Genomic DNA, 18,456 nt, shown 5'->3' on the forward strand with positions numbered 1-18,456 from the left:
GAATGCCAAGATAACAAGCAAATCACCGACCATTTCGAATCCCATCGTACCTTCTCCGCTGTGCAATCTGGTTTCCGAGCTGGTCATGGGTGCATCTCAGCCACGCTCAAGGTCCTAAACGATATCATAACCTCCATCAATAAGAGACAATACTGTGCAGCTGTATTCATCGACCTGGCCAAGGCTTTCGACTCTGTCAATCACCACATTCTTATAGGCAGACTCAACAGCCTTGGTTTCTCAAATGACTGCCTCGCCTGGTTCACCAACTACTTCTCAGACAGAGTTCAGTGTGTCAAATCGGAGGGCCTGTTGTCCGGACCTCTGGCAGTCCCTATGGGGGTGCCCCAGGGTTCAATTCTCGGGCCTACTCTTTTCTCTGTATACATCAATGATGTCGCTCTTGCTGTTGGTGATTCTCTGATTCACCTCTACGCAGACGATAGCATTCTGTATACTTCTGCCGATCCTTTGGACACTGTGTTAACCTCTTTGGGCTAGGAGGCAGTATTTTCACATTCGGATGAAAAGCGTGCCCAGAGTAAATTGCCTGCTACTCAGGCCCAGAAGCTAAGATATGCATATTATTAGTAGATTTGGATAGAAAACAATCTGGAGTTTCTAAAACTGTTTGAATGATGTCTGTGAGTATAACAGAACTCATATGGCAGGTGAAAACCTGAGAAAAATCCAACCAGGAAGTGAGAAATCTGAGGCTTGTAGTTTTTCAAGTGATTGCCTATCCAATATACAGTGTAAATGGGGTCATATTGCACTTCTTAAGGCTTCCACTAGATGTCAACAGTCTTTAGAACATTGTTTCAGGCTTCTACTGTGAATGGGAAGAGAATAAGAGCTGATTGTATCAGGTGTCTGCCATGGGCTCAGTCACTCGCGCAGCAGTGAGCACGAGATCTGTTGTCTTTCCTTTCTGAAGACAAAGGAATTGTCCGGTTGGAATATTATTGAAGATTTATGATAAAAACATCCTAAAGATTGATTCTATACATCGTTTGACATGATTCTACAAACTGTAATATAATTTTTTTTACTTTTCATCTGGACTTAGTGCGCGCATTGTGCATTTGGAATAGTGAACCTAACGCGCAAACAAAATGGAGGTATTTGTGCCAATTCTAAACTGAGATTTTTGGATATAAATATGAACTTTATCGAGCAAAACATACATGTATTGTGTAACTGAAGGATCCTATGAGTGCCATCCGATGAAGATCATCAAAGGCTAGTGATTCATTTTATCTCTATTTCTGCTTTTTGTGACTCCTCTCTTTGGCTGGAAAATGGCAATGTTTTTTTGTGACTAGGTCGCTGACCTAACATAATCACAAGGCTAATGCTTTCGCCGTAAAGCCTTTTTGAAATCGGACAGTGTGGTTGGATTAACCTGTTAGGGCTAGGGGGCAGCATTGACACGGCTGGATAAAAAACATACCCGATTTAATCTGGTTACCACTCCTACTCAGTAACTAGAATATGCATATACTTATTACATATGGATAGAAAACACCCTAAATTTTCTAAAACTGTTTGAATGGTGTCTGTGAGTATAACAGAACTCAAATGGCAGGTCAAAACCTGAGAGATTCCTTTACAGGAAGTGGCCTGTCTGACCATTTCTGGAACTTCTTTGCCATCTCTATCATTTACTAAGGATCTCTGCTCTAACGTGACACTTCCCACGTCGTCCATAGGCTCTCATAGCCCGGGAAAAAGAGAATGTCGTCATTCCAGCCCCAGGCTGAAACACATTATCGCCTTTCTCAAGTGGCCCATCAAGAGACACTAGCTTATGCGCGTGACCCCGACCGCCCCCGCCTTTGGGATTTTTTTCCTCTGTTTGCCGAAAAGGAGATTCCCTGTCGGAATTTTACCGCTTTTCTACGAAAAAATGACGTAAAAATTGATTTTAAACAGCGGTTGACATGCTTCGACGTACGGCAATTGAATACTTTGAATTTTATTGTCAGGAATTGCGCCAAGCGCCGACACTTCTTTACTATTTCGGATAGTGTCTGGAACGCACGAACAAAACGCCGCTATTCGGATATAACGATGGATTATTTTGGACCAAACCAACATTTGTTATTGAAGTAGACGTCCTGGGTGTGCATTCTGACGAAGACAACAAAAGGTAATGACATTTTTATAATAGTAAATATGATTATGGTGAGTGCTAAACTTGCCGGATGTCTAAATAGCGAGCCCGTGATGCCTGGGCTATATACTTAGAATATTGCAAAATGTGCTTTCGCCAAAAAGCTATTTTGAAATCGGACATATCGAGTGCATTGAGGAGGTCTGTATCTATAATTCTTAAAATACTTGTTATGCTTTTTCTAACGTTTATGGTAAGAATTTCGTAAATTATGTCTGCAAATTCGCCGTAAGTTTTGCGGGGGTAAACTATTTCTGAACGTCACGTGCCAATGTAAAAAGCTGGTTTTTGGATATAAATATGAACTTTATCGAGCAAAACATGCATGTATTGTGTAACATAATGTCCTATGGTTGCCATCTGATGAAGATCATCAAAGGTTAGTGCTTCATTTAGCTCTCTTCTGCGTTTTGGTGACATTCTATGCTGGCTTGAAAAATGGGTGTCTGATTATTTCTGACTTGGTCTCTGCTGACATAATCTAATGTTTTGCTTTCGTTGTAAAGCCTTTTTGAAATCGGACAGTGTGGTTAGATTAACGAGAGTCTTATCTTTAAATGGCTGTAAAATAGTCATATGTTTGAGAAATTGAAGTAATAGGATTTTGAAGATTTTCAAAATCGCGCCACAGGCTGGCAGTGGATGTTACGTAGGTGGGACGAATTCGTCCCGCCGGTCCCATAGAGGTTAACAAGAAATGTATCTTTAAAATGGTGTATAATACTTGTATGTTTGAGGATTTTAATTATGAGATTTCTGTTGTTTGAATTTGGCGCCTTGCATTTTCACTGGGTGTTGTCAAATCAATCCCGATAACGGGATTGGTGTAGGAAGGGATCACTAGAGGTTAACTAACCTCCAGACGAGCTTGAATGCCATACAACTCTCCTTCCGTGGCCTCCAACTGCTCTTAAATGAAAGTAAAACTAAATGCATGCTCTTCAACCGATCGCTGCCCACACCTGCCTGCCTGTCCAGCATCACTACTCTGGACGGTTCTGACTTAGAATATGTGGACAACTACAAATACCTAGGTGTCTGGTTAGACTGTTAAACTGACTATCCTACCAATCCTTGACTTCGGCGATGTCATTTACAAAATAGCCTCCAACACTCTACTCAGCAAATTGGATGCAGTCTATCACAGTGCCATCCGTTTTGTCACCAAAGCCCCATATACTACCCACCACTGAGACCTGTATGCTCTCGTTGGCTGGCCCTCACTTCATACTCGTCGCCAAACCCACTGGCTCCAGGTCATCTATAAGTCTTTGCTAGGTAAAGCCCCGCCTTATCTCAGCTCACTGGTCACCGTAGCAGCACCCACCCGTAGCATGCGCTCCAGCAGGTATATTTAACTGGTCACCCCCAAAGCCAATTCCTCCTTTGGCCGCCTTTTCTTCCAGTTCTCTGCTGCAAATGACTGGAACGAACTGCAAAAATCGCTGAAGCTGGAGACATTCCTCACTAACTTTAAGCACCAGCTGTCAGAGCAGCTCACAGATCACTGCACCTGTACATAGCCCATCTGTAAATAACCCATCCAACTACCTCATCCCCATACTGTTATTTTGTTTTGCTCCTTTGCATCCCAGTATCTCTACTTGCACATTCATCTTCTGCACATCTATCACTCCAGTGTTTAATTGCTAAATTGTAATTATTTCGCCACCATGGCCTATTTATTGCCTTACCTCCCTTATCTTACCTCATTTGCACTCACTGTACATAGACTTATTTTTCTACTGTATTATTGACTGTATGTTTGTTTATTCCATGTGTAACTCTGTGTTGTTGTTTGTGTCGCACTGCTTTGCTTTATCTTGGACAGGTTACAGTTGTAAATGAGAACTTGTTCTCAACTAGCCTACCTGGTTAAATAAAGGTGAAATAAAAAATTAAATTAAATAAAAACCGGGCCCAGGTCAAGATTCGATTTAAGATGAGTTGATTAGAGTTTATTAGTCACATGCACAGGGTCTCAGATGTAATTTCAGGGTACAGTGGACTCCAACAGTGCAGGTCAAAAAGACAAGTGACTGAATCAATAATAGAAAACAAAACAAATAAAAAAATATATATAGTTAAAAAAAAGTTAAGTGTGAAAGTTAACATGTGTGTAAGATTTAGAACACTTACTCTTTCCAGGATTTTTCTTTATTTTTACTATTTTCTAGAATAATAGTGAAGACATCAAAACTATGAAATAACACATATGGAAGGAGGGTTTCTTTCCAGAGAGACATCAGGGATTGTAAAATACTCTGTTTCACGTAAACATGGCTGTCTAAGGATATAATGTCTGAGTCCGTCCAGCCAGTTGGGTTCTCAGTTCATTGCGCAGACAGGAATAAAGAACTCTCCGGGAAGAAGAAAGGTCGGCGGTGTATGTTTCATGATTAACTACACACGATGTGACATACAGGAAATCAAATCCTTTTATTCACCAGACCTAGAATACCTATAAATACTTATTTCCCTCATTAAAATGCAAATCAATTTATAACATTTTTGACATGCGTTTTTCTGGATTTTATTTGTTGTTGTTATTCTGTCTCTCACTGTTCAAATAAACCTACCGTTAAAATTATAGACTGATCATTTCTTTATCAGTGGGCAAACGTACAAAATCAGCAAGGGATCAAATAATTTTTTCCCTCACTGTATAACACTCGACCACTGCTACTCCAACTTCCGGGTAGCCTCCAATAATAACATTGACGATAACACTGATACGGCGACTGAGTTTATCATTAAGTGTATAGCAGATGTTGTACCCGCTGTGACTATTACTAAACCTACACTAACCAGAAATCATGGATAGATGGCAGCATTCGCACAAAACTGAAAGCGCGAACCACCGCATTTAACCATGGAAAGAGGTCTGGGAATATGGCTGAATATAAACAGTGTAGTTATTCCCTCCACAAGGCAATCAAACAAGCGAAATGTCAGTATAGAGACAAAGTGGAGTCGCAATTCAACGGCTCAGACACGAGATGTATGTGGCAGGGTCTACAGACAATCACGGACTACAAAAGGAAAAACCAGCCACGTTGAGGACACCGACATCTTTCTTCCGGACAAGCTAAACACCTTCTTCGCCCGCTTTGAGGATAACACAGTGTCACTGACGCGGCACGCGTACCATGTAATAACATGGCTACATACAGGGAGTACCAGGTAATAACATGGCTATGTACAGGGAGTACCAGGTAATAACATGGCTATATACAGGAAGTACCAGGTAATAGCATGGTTATATACAGGAAGTACCAGGTAATAACATGGCTATATACAGGAAGTACCAGGTAATAACATAGCTATATACAGGAAGTACCAGGTAATAGCATGGCCATATACAGGAAGTACCAGTTAATAACATGGCCATATACAGGAAGTACCAGTTAATAACATGGCCATATACAGGAAGTACCAGGTAATAACATGGCTATATACAGGAAGTACCAGGTAATAACATGGCCATATACAGGAAGTACCAGTTAATAACATGGCCATATACAGGAAGTACCAGGTAACAACATGGCTATATACAGGAAGTACCAGGTAATAACATGGCCATATACACTGCGTAACAATATATTACTCAGAGAGAGAGAAACATACCTTTTAATGCGTCCCAAAGGGCACCCTATTCCCTATATAGTGCACTACTTTAGACCAGAGCCCTATGGCACCCTATTCCCTATATAGTGCACTACTTTAGACCAGAGCCCTATGAAACCCTATTCCCTATATAGTGCACTACTTTAGACCAGAAGCCTATGGCACCCTATTCCCTATATAGTGCACTACTTTAGACCAGAGCCCTATGGCACTCTATTCCGTATATAGTGCAGACATTTTTGTCACAAGTATAGCACTACATAGGGAAATAGGATGCCATTTAGGACAAAGACCTTGAGTTCTGCAGTAATTCTGATTTTCATTTCTCATACCATCAATCACTATCACTGATTGGCTAGAATCCACACACCTGGTTAAACCAGTCTCTCTCTGTGTGTGTGTGTGTGTGTGTGTGTGTGCGTGTGTGTGTGTGTGTGTGTGTGTGTGTGTGTGTGTGTGTGTGTGTGTGTGTGTGTGTACCACTGCAGAAAAGACCAACACACACACACACACACACACACACACACACACACACACACACACACACACACACACACACACACACCACAGGGTGTAGTAGAAGAGAACTAGCTTCTGACGGGCACCAGAATGACAAATCGCTCTGCTAACTTTCCCAACATTACGACAAGAATACCAATAAGTTAAGCCTGTAGAAACACAGTCAGAGTGGAGCATGACTCTGCAGCGAAGCCAGGTAGAAACACAGTCAGAGTGGAGCATGACTCTGCAGCGAAGCCGGGTAGAAACACAGTCAGAGTGGAGCATGACTCTGCAGCGAAGCCGGGTAGAAACACAGTCAGAGTGGAGCATGACTCTGCAGCGAAGCCAGGTAGAAACACAGTCAGAGTGGAGCATGACTCTGCAGCGAAGCCGGGTAGAAACACAGTCAGAGTGGAGCATGACTCTGCAGCGAAGCCAGGTAGAAACACAGTCAGAGTGGAGCATGACTCTGCAGCGAAGCCAGGTAGAAACACAGTCAGAGTGGAGCATGACTCTGCAGCGAAGCCAGGTAGAAACACAGTCAGAGTGGAGCATGACTCTGCAGCGAAGCCAGGTAGAAACACAGTCAGAGTGGAGCATGACTCTGCAGCGAAGCCAGGTAGAAACACAGTCAGAGTGGAGCATGACTCTGCAGCGAAGCCAGGTAGAAACACAGTCAGAGTGGAGCATGACTCTGCAGCGAAGCCGGGTAGAAACACAGTCAGAGTGGAGCATGACTCTGCAGCGAAGCCGGGTAGAAACACAGTCAGAGTGGAGCATGACTCTGCAGCGAAGCCAGGTAGAAACACAGTCAGAGTGGAGCATGACTCTGCAGCGAAGCCAGGTAGAAACACAGTCAGAGTGGAGCATGACTCTGCAGCGAAGCCGGGTAGAAACACAGTCAGAGTGGAGCATGACTCTGCAGCGAAGCCAGGTAGAAACACAGTCAGAGTGGAGCATGACTCTGCAGCGAAGCCGGGTAGAAACACAGTCAGAGTGGAGCATGACTCTGCAGCGAAGCCAGGTAGAAACACAGTCAGAGTGGAGCATGACTCTGCAGCGAAGCCGGGTAGAAACACAGTCAGAGTGGAGCATGACTCTGCAGCGAAGCCAGGTAGAAACACAGTCAGAGTGGAGCATGACTCTGCAGCGAAGCGTCCATGATTGAGTCTTTGAATGAAGAGATTGAGATAAAACTGTCCAGCTCGTTCCAGTCGCTAGCTGCAGTGAACTGAAAAGAGGAGCGACACAGGGATGTGTGTGCTTTGGGGACATTTAACAGAATGTGACTGGCAGAACGGGTGTTGTATGTGGAGGATGAGGGCTGCAGTAAATATCTTAGATAGGGGGGAGTGAGGCCTAAGAGGGTTTAATAAATAAGCATCAACCAGTGGGTCTTGTGACGGGTATACAGAGATGACCAGTTTACAGAAGAGTATAGAATGCAGTGATATGTCCTATAAGGAGCATTAGTGGCAAATCTGATGGCAGAATGGTAAAGGACATCTAGCCGCTCAGAGCACCCTTACCTGCCGATCTATAAATTATGTCTCAGTAATCTAGCATGGGTAGGATGGTCATCTGAATCAGGGTTAGTTTGGCAGCTGAGGCGAAAGAGGAGTGATTACGATAGAGGAAACCAAGTCTAGATTTAACTTTAGCCTGGATATGTGCTGAGAGAAGGACAGTGCACCATCTAGCCATACTCCCAAGTACTTGTATGAGGTGACTACCTCCAGCTCTAAACCCTCAGAGGTAGTAATCACACCTGTGGGGAGAGGGGCATTCTTCTTACCAAACCACATGACCTTTGTTTTGCAGGTGTTCAGAGCAAGGTTAAGGGCAGAGAAAGCCCGTTGGACACTAAGAAAGCTTTGTTGTAGAGCATTTAACACAAAATCCAGGGAGCAGCCAGCTGAGTATAAGACTGTATCATCTGCATATAAATGGATGAGAGAGCTTCCTACTGCCTGAGATATGTTGTTGATGTAAATTGAGAAGAGCGTGGGACAGATGTGTTGCCGTGCCAACATTAGACCATAGCTGTGTTCGAATACTCACTATTTGTGACGTATATAGTATGCTTATTGGTCATAGTATTGATAGAGTTAGTACGCCAAAAGTTCCCAGATGTCGTACTAAATTTGCCAATATACGAAGTATACAAGCAGTGGACACTATTTCTGTGCTTTAAGAGCCCACAATGCAATTCTGTCACGTCCTGACCAGTATAGGGGTTATTTGTTATTGTAGTTTGGTCAGGATGTGGCAGAGGGTATTTGTTTTATGTGGTTCGGGGTGGTGGTTTGTTTAGAAGGGCGTTTGATTTATTATTTCCCGGGTTTTGGGTTATGTTCTATGTTTTTTGTATTTCTATGTTCTTTCTAGTTTAATATTTTCTATGTTAGGTAATTAGGGTGTTGGACTCTCAATTGAAGGCAGGTGTTTGTAGTTGCCTTTGACTGAGTTTCTTGTTTTTGCTCGTGTTCACATTTATTTAATAAATATATATGATGAACATGCAACCCGCTGCGCCTTGGTCCTCTCTACATAACGACAGCCGTTACAAATTCTTCAGAAAATGGTCGTGGCTTCACAACGTTTTCAGATTTGTAGAAAATGCCGGAAAATATGCAGCCGAAGTCAGAATGATAACCGATACAAACTAATTGCTTTAACTAATTATGACAAATGTTAAGAAAATGTTGAGCAATGTAATAAAGTAATGACTTTTAAAATAAGTTACGTTGTATGTTATGTTAGAGTGGAGGGGCGGCAGGTAGCCTAGTGGTTAGAGTGGAGGGGTGGCAGGTAGCCTAGTGGTTAGAGTGGAGGGGCGGCAGGTAGCCTAGTGGTTAGAGTGGAGGGGAGGCAGGTAGCCTAGTGGTTAGAGTGGAGGGGCGGCAGGTAGCCTAGTGGTTAGAGTGGAGGGGAGGCAGGTAGCCTAGTGGTTAGAGTGGAGGGGCGGCAGGTAGCCTAGTGGTTAGAGTGGAGGGGCGGCAGGGTAGCCTAGTGGTTAGAGTGGAGGGGCGGCAGGTAGCCTAGTGGTTAGAGTGGAGGGGAGGCAGGTAGCCTAGTGGTTAGAGTGGAGGGGCGGCAGGTAGCCTAGTGGTTAGAGTGGAGGGGCGGCAGGTAGCCTAGTGGTTAGAGTGGAGGGGCGGCAGGTAGCCTAGTGGTTAGAGTGGAGGGGAGGCAGGTAGCCTAGTGGTTAGAGTGGAGGGGCGGCAGGTAGCCTAGTGGTTAGAGTGGAGGGGCGGCAGGTAGCCTAGTGGTTAGAGTGGAGGGGTGGCAGGTAGCCTAGTGGTTAGAGTGGAGGGGAGGCAGGTAGCCTAGTGGTTAGAGTGGAGGGGCGGCAGGTAGCCTAGTGGTTAGAGTGGAGGGGAGGCAGGTAGCCTAGTGGTTAGAGTGGAGGGGAGGCAGGTAGCCTAGTGGTTAGAGTGGAGGGGCGGCAGGTAGCCTAGTGGTTAGAGTGGAGGGGAGGCAGGTAGCCTAGTGGTTAGAGTGGAGGGGCGGCAGGTAGCCTCGTGGTTAGAGTGGAGGGGCGGCAGGTAGCCTAGTGGTTAGAGTGGAGGGGCGGCAGGTAGCCTAGTGGTTAGAGTGGAGGGGCGGCAGGTAGCCTAGTGATTAGCGCGTTGGACTAGTAACCGAAAGGTTGCAAGATCGAATTCCCGAGCTGACAAGGTAAAAATCTGTTGTTCTGCCCCTGAACAAGGCAGTTAACCCACTGTTCCTAGGCCATAATTGAAAATAAGAATTTGTTCTTAACTGACTTGCCTCGTTAAATATAGGTTAAAAAAAAAAAAAAAAAAAATTGTTGGCTGACAATTTGTTAATTACAGCAGTATGGACCGGTTAGCTAGCTACGCTATCCTTACAAACCACATAGCGTATCATTACAGCAGTATGTACCAGTATGTTAGCTAGCTACGCTGTCCTTACAAACCACATAGCATATCATTACAGCAGTATGTACCAGTATGTTAGCTAGCTACGCTATCCTTACAAACCACATAGCATATCATTACAGCAGTATGTACCGGTTAGCTAGCTACGCTATCCTTACAAACCACATAGCATATCATTACAGCAGTATGTACTAGTATGTTAGCTAGCTACGCTATCCTTACAAACCACACAGCATATCATTACAGCAGTATGGACCGGTATGTTAGCTAGCTACCTAATGCTAGTTGGCTACTAATACATTGAACTTGCCAGTATATTAACTATATTCTATCTAACTAACTACCCAACGTTTATTGACTTGATTATTCACCTCATTCTTAGCTAAGTGGTATAGTCGTTGTGCGTTCTCAATGGACATTGTTAATTCTGGCTATCTACTCCGATTTCAGAGCAGACACGTCTGAGTGTGACAGAGCGCAGAATAACTGATGAACTTGCGAATGCTCAACAGCCGTTGAATACACCTGAAGTCGTAAAATTTCTAGCTAGTAATTTGCTATGCTAACAAGCTAGCAAGAGGTTGCATAGCAACAGTATCAACTTCCGGTAGAATGGTGAAGCGCTAGTACGCTCAACTGAAAGGATACCGTTCAGATACAGTATACTAAAATGAACTAATAGTATATAATATGTAGTATACAGTATGTTAGAATGGGTACTCATTAAGTATATAGTATACAGTATGTTAGTATGGGTACTCATTAAGTATGTAGTATACAGTATGTTAGTATAAGTACTCATTAAGTATGTAGTATACAGTATGTTAGAATGGGTACTCATTAAGTATGTAGTATACAGTATGTTAGTATGGGTTTAGGACCATGTTTAGGACAGACCATGTTGCCATGTCAACATTAGACCATGTTTAGAACAGACCGTGTTGCCATGTCAACATTAGACCATGTTTAGAACAGACCGTGTTGCCATGTCAACATTAGACCATGTTTAGAACAGACCATGTTGCCATGTCAACGTTAGACCATGTTTAGAACAGACCGTGTTGCCATGTCAACATTAGACCATGTTTAGAACAGACCGTGTTGCCATGTCAACATTAGACCATGTTTAGAACAGACCGTGTTGCCATGTCAACGTTAGACCATGTTTAGAACAGACCGTGTTGCCATGTCAACATTAGACCATGTTTAGAACAGACCGTGTTGCCATGTCAACATTAGACCATGTTTAGAACAGACCGTGTTGCCATGTCAACATTAGACCATGTTTAGAACAGACCATGTTGCCATGTCAACGTTAGACCATGTTTAGAACAGACCGTGTTGCCATGTCAACATTAGACCATGTTTAGAACAGACCGAGTTGCCATGTCAACATTAGACCATGTTTAGAACAGACCATGTTGCCATGTCAACATTAGACCATGTTTAGAACAGACTGTGTTGCCGTGTCAACATTAGACTGTGTCGCCGTGTCAACATTAGACTGTGTTGCCGTGTCAACATTAGACTGTGTTGCCGTGTCAACATTAGACTGTGTCGCCGTGTCAACATTAGACTGTGTTGCCGTGTCAACATTAGACCATGTTTAGAACAGACCGTGTTGCCATGTCAACATTAGACTGTGTTGCCGTGTCAACATTAGACTGTATCAGATGTAAAGAGTGAAACCTAGTGGATATTGGAGAGCTGAGGATGCAGCTTCAACCCTTCCTTCTTTCTGTCTTTCTTCTCTGTCTCTTTCAGTAAGAGGCCAGACATGCCATGTCACTGTGTTCGGGTCGAGGTCATGGTACCGCCCGTCAACTGTCTACCCACAATGCATTAGGCTGCCACGCTGTGACTTAGCTGTGATGACCTGTCACTCTGGGCTAGGGGGATAGACAGGATGGAAATAGGGGAGACAGATATGAGAAAGAGATGGAGTGAGAGAGAGAGAATGAGAGAGAGATGGAGAGAGTAGCACAGATAAAGAAACATAGTGGGAAGAGAGAGTGAAGTAGAGAGGTTCTGTCACGTCCTGACCAGTATAAGGGTTAATTGTTATTGTAGTTTGGTCAGGACGTGGCAGAGGGTATTTGTTTTATGTGGTTCGTGGTGGTGGTTGATTTAGTAGGGCATTTGATTTATGTATTCCGGGGGTTTTGGGCACTGTGTTATGTTTATGTATTTCTATGTTTAGTCTAGTGAATCTGTTTCTATATTTAGTTAAATGGGGTAGGGACTCTCAATTGAAGGCAGGTGTTGTCTATTTGCCTTTGATTGAGAGTCCTATATATTAGGGTGTGTTTGTAGTTGTGGGAGATTGTTTCTTGTTTAGCGTGTGTGAGCCTGACAAGACTGTTTTGTTGATCGAGAGTTCGTTGTGTTTATTATTTTGGTGTTCACTTTTGAGTTAAAATAAACTTCAAGATGAGCATCCACAATCCTGCTGCATTTTGGTCCTCCTTTCTTTTTATTGAACTGTAGTTGAGTGGTGGAAAGAAGTGGAGAGGAGAGGAGAAGAGAGAGTGGTGGAGATGAGAGAGAGTGGAGGAGAGGAGAAGAGAGAGTAGTGGAGAGGAGAGAGGAGAAGAGAGTGGTGGAGAGGAGAGAGGAGAAGAGAGTGGTGGAGAGGAGAGAGAGTGGTGGAGAGGAGAGAGAGTGGAGGAGAGGAGAGAGAGTGGATGAGAGGAGAGGAGGAGAAGAGAGGAAAAGAGAGAAGATGAGAGAGGAGAGGAGAGGAGAGGAGGAGAGGAGAGAGAGAGAGTGGAGGAGAGGAGAGAGAGAGAGAGTGGAGGAGAGGAGAGAGAGAGAGTGGAGGAGAGAGGAGAAGAGAGTGGATGAGAGGAGAGAGAGTGGATGAGAGGAGAGGAGGAGAAGAGAGGAAAAGAGAGAAGATGAGAGAGGAGAGGAGAGGAGAGGAGTGGAGAGGAGAGGAGAGGAGAGGAGAGGAGAGGAGAGGAGAGGAGAGGAGAGGAGAGGAGAGGAGAGGAGAGGAGAGGAGAGGAGAGAGAGGAGAGGAGAGGAGAGGAGAAGAGAGTGGTGGAGAGAAGAGAGAGTGGTGGAGAGGAGAGAGAGTGGAGGAGAGGAGAGAGAGTGGAGGAGAGGAGAAGAGAGTGGAGGAGAGAGGAGAAGAGAGTGGTGGAGAGGAGAGAGAGTGGAGGAGAGGAGAGGAGAGAGAATGGATGAGAGGAGAGGAGGAGAAGAGAGGAAAAGAGAGAAGATGAGAGAGGAGAGGAGAGGAGAGGAGAGGAGAGGAGAGGAGAGGAGAGGAGAGGAGAGGAGAGGAGAGGAGAGGAGAGGAGAGGAGAGGAGAGGAGAGGAGAGGAGAGGAGAGGAGAGGAGAGGAGAGGAGAGGAGAGTGGTGGAGAGAAGAGAGAGTGGTGGAGAGAAGAGAGAGTGGTGGAGAGGAGAGAGAGTGGAGGAGAGGAGAGAGAGTGGAGGAGAGGAGAGAGTGGAGGAGAGGAGAGAGAGTGGTGGAGAGGAGAGAGAGTGGTGGAGAGAAGAGGAGGAGAAGAGAGGAAAAGAGAGAAGATGAGAGAGGAGAGAAGAGAAAAGAGAGGAGAGGAGAGGAGAAAATAAGAGAGGAGAAGAGAGGTGGAGGGAAGAGAGGAGAGACAATGACCACGTTAACATGCACACAGTTTTCCGGATAGTAGCTCATATCCAGCTTCAGGTCGTATTCGGGATAAGCTGCTTACATGCAACTTTCATATCCCTCTCATGAGTATCCCTGTATCCATGAATAAACAGAATATTCCTCATGGAAGTTCATGTGGGTTAAATGGAATAGTAACTAAAAGATGGACACTGACGGTAGGCCAACCTCTCACATGTAATATAATATTAACTCCTGCAGAATTATACATTTCTTGCAGTGAAATTATACAACAATAATGTTGATTTTGTCTTACGGAAACAGGAGTGGAGAAATATGATTTATTTACTTCAGCATCTCTTGTGAATGGGCGTGTAATGTATTATCTTTGACACTGTTGTTATGCAAGCAGACAGTATTCCAACCACATCAGATATGCACCCAGGACCAACTGAAGTCTTAAAACCGGTCAAACGGATAAGATTTGGTCATTTCGCACAAGACCAATCTTTCCACTGTTTTGGATGTTATTGAGTTTTCTCCCCGGTCCCTAAAAGAAACGGACAACTTTTATCTGTGTTAACGACATTACTAATGCATTCATTCTATCAATGTAACACATTATTCTGCTGAGCACTACTTTATATAGTCTTCTGGGGAAACAAGTTATGACGGACGGGAAGCTGTATGTATCTAACTATAGTTGACAAACAAATGTCTGAAATCATAATATGGCCTATCAAATGTCAAAAATTATAATATGGCCTATCAAATGTCTGAAATTATAATATGGCCTATCAAATGTCTGAAATTATAATATGGCCTATCAAATGTCTGAAATTATAATAATAGCCTATCAAATGTCAGAAATTATAATGTGGCCTATCAAATGTCGGAAATTATAATATGGCTTATCAAATGTGGTAAATTATAATATGGCCTATCAAATGTGGTAAATTATAATATGGCCTATCAAATGTCTGAAATTATAATATGGCCTATCAAATGTCTGAAATTATGATGTGGCCTATTAATTATAGTAAGCTAAATTATTATGGTGGATGGAACTGCGCAGGCATAGCCTACTTTCTGAAGTGAAAAGTTGTTCAACAATCAGATGAAAACATCGTCACCCATGATATGTGAAGCGGAGCCAGAGCAGACCGTGAAAACAACAGTAAAATGGATTACATGTTGACATGCCACAGTATCCCGTCTAACACCAGCATTTCCCAGGCATCTTACCCGGGTTTCACATAGCTTTTACAGGTTATTGTAATTGGGGATATGATGTTTATACGTGTCCAGTAAAAACAGAATACTTGAGTATCCTGATTAATAACAGGATGTTGGTGAACATGTAAACCTATAACAGTATGTTGGTGAACATGTAAACCTATAACAGGATGTTGGTGAACATGTAAACCTATAACAGTATGTTGGTGAGCATGTAAACCTATAACAGGATGTTGGTGAACATGTAAACCTATAACAGGATGTTGGTGAGCATGTAAACCTATAACAGGATGTTGGTGTGCATGTAAACCTATAACAGGATGTTGGTGAACATGTAAACCTATAACAGGATGTTGGTGAACATGTAAACCTATAACAGGATGTTGGTGAACATGTAAACCTATAACAGGATGTTGGTGAACATGTAAACCTATAACAGGATGTTGGTGAACATGTAAACCTATAACAGGATGTTGGTGAGCATGTAAACCTATAACAGGATGTTGGTGAGCATGTAAACCTATAACAGGATGTTGGTGAGCATGTAAACCTATAACAGGATGTTGGTGAGCATGTAAACCTATAACAGGATGTTGGTGAGCATGTAAACCTATAACAGGATGTTGGTGAACATGTAAACCTATAACAGGATGTTGGTGAACATGTAAACCTATAACAGGATGTTGGTGTGCATGTAAACCTATAACAGGATGTTGGTGTGCATGTAAACCTATAACAGGATGTTGGTGAACATGTAAACCTATAACAGGATGTTGGTGAACATGTAAACCTATAACAGGATGTTGGTGAACATGTAAACCTATAACAGGATGTTGGTGAACATGTAAACCTATAACAGGATGTTGGTGAGCATGTAAACCTATAACAGGATGTTGGTGAACATGTAAACCTATAACAGGATGTTGGTGAACATGTAAACCTATAACAGGATGTTGGTGAACATGTAAACCTATAACAGGATGTTGGTGAGCATGTAAACCTATAACAGGATGTTGGTGAACATGTAAACCTATAACAGGATGTTGGTGAACATGTAAACCTATAACAGGATGTTGGTGAACATGTAAACCTATAACAGGATGTTGGTGAACATGTAAACCTATAACAGGATGTTGGTGAGCATGTAAACCTATAACAGGATGTTGGTGAACATGTAAACCTATAACAGGATGTTGGTGAACATGTAAACCTATAACAGGATGTTGGTGTGCATGTAAACGTGGTCAGTGTTGTGACAGCCCTCTAGAAATCCTCTTTCCATTAAACGTGTGCTTGTCCTCCCAAGCTGGGTAAATAAATAAATCCCCAGCCTTAAGTTCCCCCTTGAAGTCCCCTGTCGACTTGAACCTTTTAATCCTTCCTCTCCACTGTCGCTATGTTTTTCTTATTTGTGTTTAAAAAAATATTTTGTCAAAAAATGCTTGAGTTTCTAGCGGCATTACGGACAATGTTCAATGTTTTTGTTCATATAAAGCAATAATGCTGCAACATGATCTATTATAACCAGTCTCTCCATGCTGCAACATGATCTGTTATAACCAGTATCTCCATGCTGCAACATGATCTGTTATAACCAGTCTCTCCATGCTGCAACATGATCTGTTATAACCAGTCTCTCCATGCTGCAACATGATCTGTTATAACCAGTCTCTCCATGCTGCAACATGATCTATTATAACCAGTCTCTCCATGCTGCAACATGATCTGTTATAACCAGTCTCTCCATGCTGCAACATGATCTGTTATAACCAGTCTCTCCATGCTGCAGCATGATCTGTTATAACCAGTCTCTCCATGCTGCAACATGATCTGTTATAACCAGTCTCTCCATGCTGCAACATGATCTAGTATAACCAGTCTCTCCATGCTGCAACATGATCTGTTATAACCAGTCTCTCCATGCTGCAACATGATCTATTATAACCAGTCTCTCCATGCTGCAGCATGATCTGTTATAACCAGTCTCTCCATGCTGCAACATGATCTGTTATAACCAGTCTCTCCATGCTGCAGCATGATCTGTTATAACCAGTCTCTCCATGCTGCAACATGATCTGTTATAACCAGTCTCTCCATGCTGCAACATGATCTATTATAACCAGTCTCTCCATGCTGCAACATGATCTGTTATAACCAGTCTCTCCATGCTGCAACATGATCTATTATTACCAGTCTCTCCATGCTGCAACATGATCTATTATAACCAGTCTCTCCATGCTGCAACATGATCTGTTATAACCAGTCTCTCCATGCTGCAACATGATCTGTTATAACCAGTCTCTCCATGCTGCAACATGATCTATTATAACCAGTCTCTCCATGCTGCAACATGATCTGTTATAACCAGTCTCTCCATGCTGCAACATGATCTGTTATAACCAGTCTCTCCATGCTGCAACATGATCTATTATAACCAGTCTCTCCATGCTGCAACATGATCTATTATAACCAGTCTCTCCATGCTGCAACATGATCTGTTATAACCAGTCTCTCCATGCTGTAACATGATCTGTTATAACCAGTCTCTCCATGCTGCAACATGATCTGTTATAACCAGTCTCTCCATGCTGCAACATGATCTATTATAACCAGTCTCTCCATGCTGCAACATGATCTGTTATAACCAGTCTCTCCATGCTGAAACATGATCTATTATAACCAGTCTCTCCATGCTGCAACATGATCTGTTATAACCAGTCTCTCCATGCTGCAACATGATCTGTTATAACCAGTCTCTCCATGCTGCAGCATGATCTGTTATAACCAGTCTCTCCATGCTGCAACATGATCTGTTATTACCAGTCTCTCCATGCTGCAACATGATCTGTTATAACCAGTCTCTCCATGCTGCAACATGATCTGTTATAACCAGTCTCTCCATGCTGCAACATGATCTATTATAACCAGTCTCTCCATGCTGCAACATGATCTGTTATAACCAGTCTCTCCATGCTGCAACATGATCTGTTATAACCAGTCTCTCCATGCTGCAACATGATCTGTTATAACCAGTCTCTCCATGCTGCAACATGATCTGTTATAACCAGTCTCTCCATGCTGCAACATGATCTATTATAACCAGTCTCTCCATGCTGCAACATGATCTATTATAACCAGTCTCTCCATGCTGCAACATGATCTGTTATAACCAGTCTCTCCATGCTGCAACATGATCTGTTATAACCAGTCTCTCCATGCTGCAACATGATCTATTATAACCAGTCTCTCCATGCTGCAACATGATCTGTTATAACCAGTCTCTCCATGCTGCAACATGATCTGTTATAACCAGTCTCTCCATGCTGCAACATGATCTATTATAACCAGTCTCTCCATGCTGCAACATGATCTATTATAACCAGTCTCTCCATGCTGCAACATGATCTGTTATA

Source organism: Salmo salar, chromosome ssa11 (assembly GCF_905237065.1).
Source record: "Salmo salar chromosome ssa11, Ssal_v3.1, whole genome shotgun sequence".
NCBI lineage: Eukaryota > Metazoa > Chordata > Actinopteri > Salmoniformes > Salmonidae > Salmo > Salmo salar.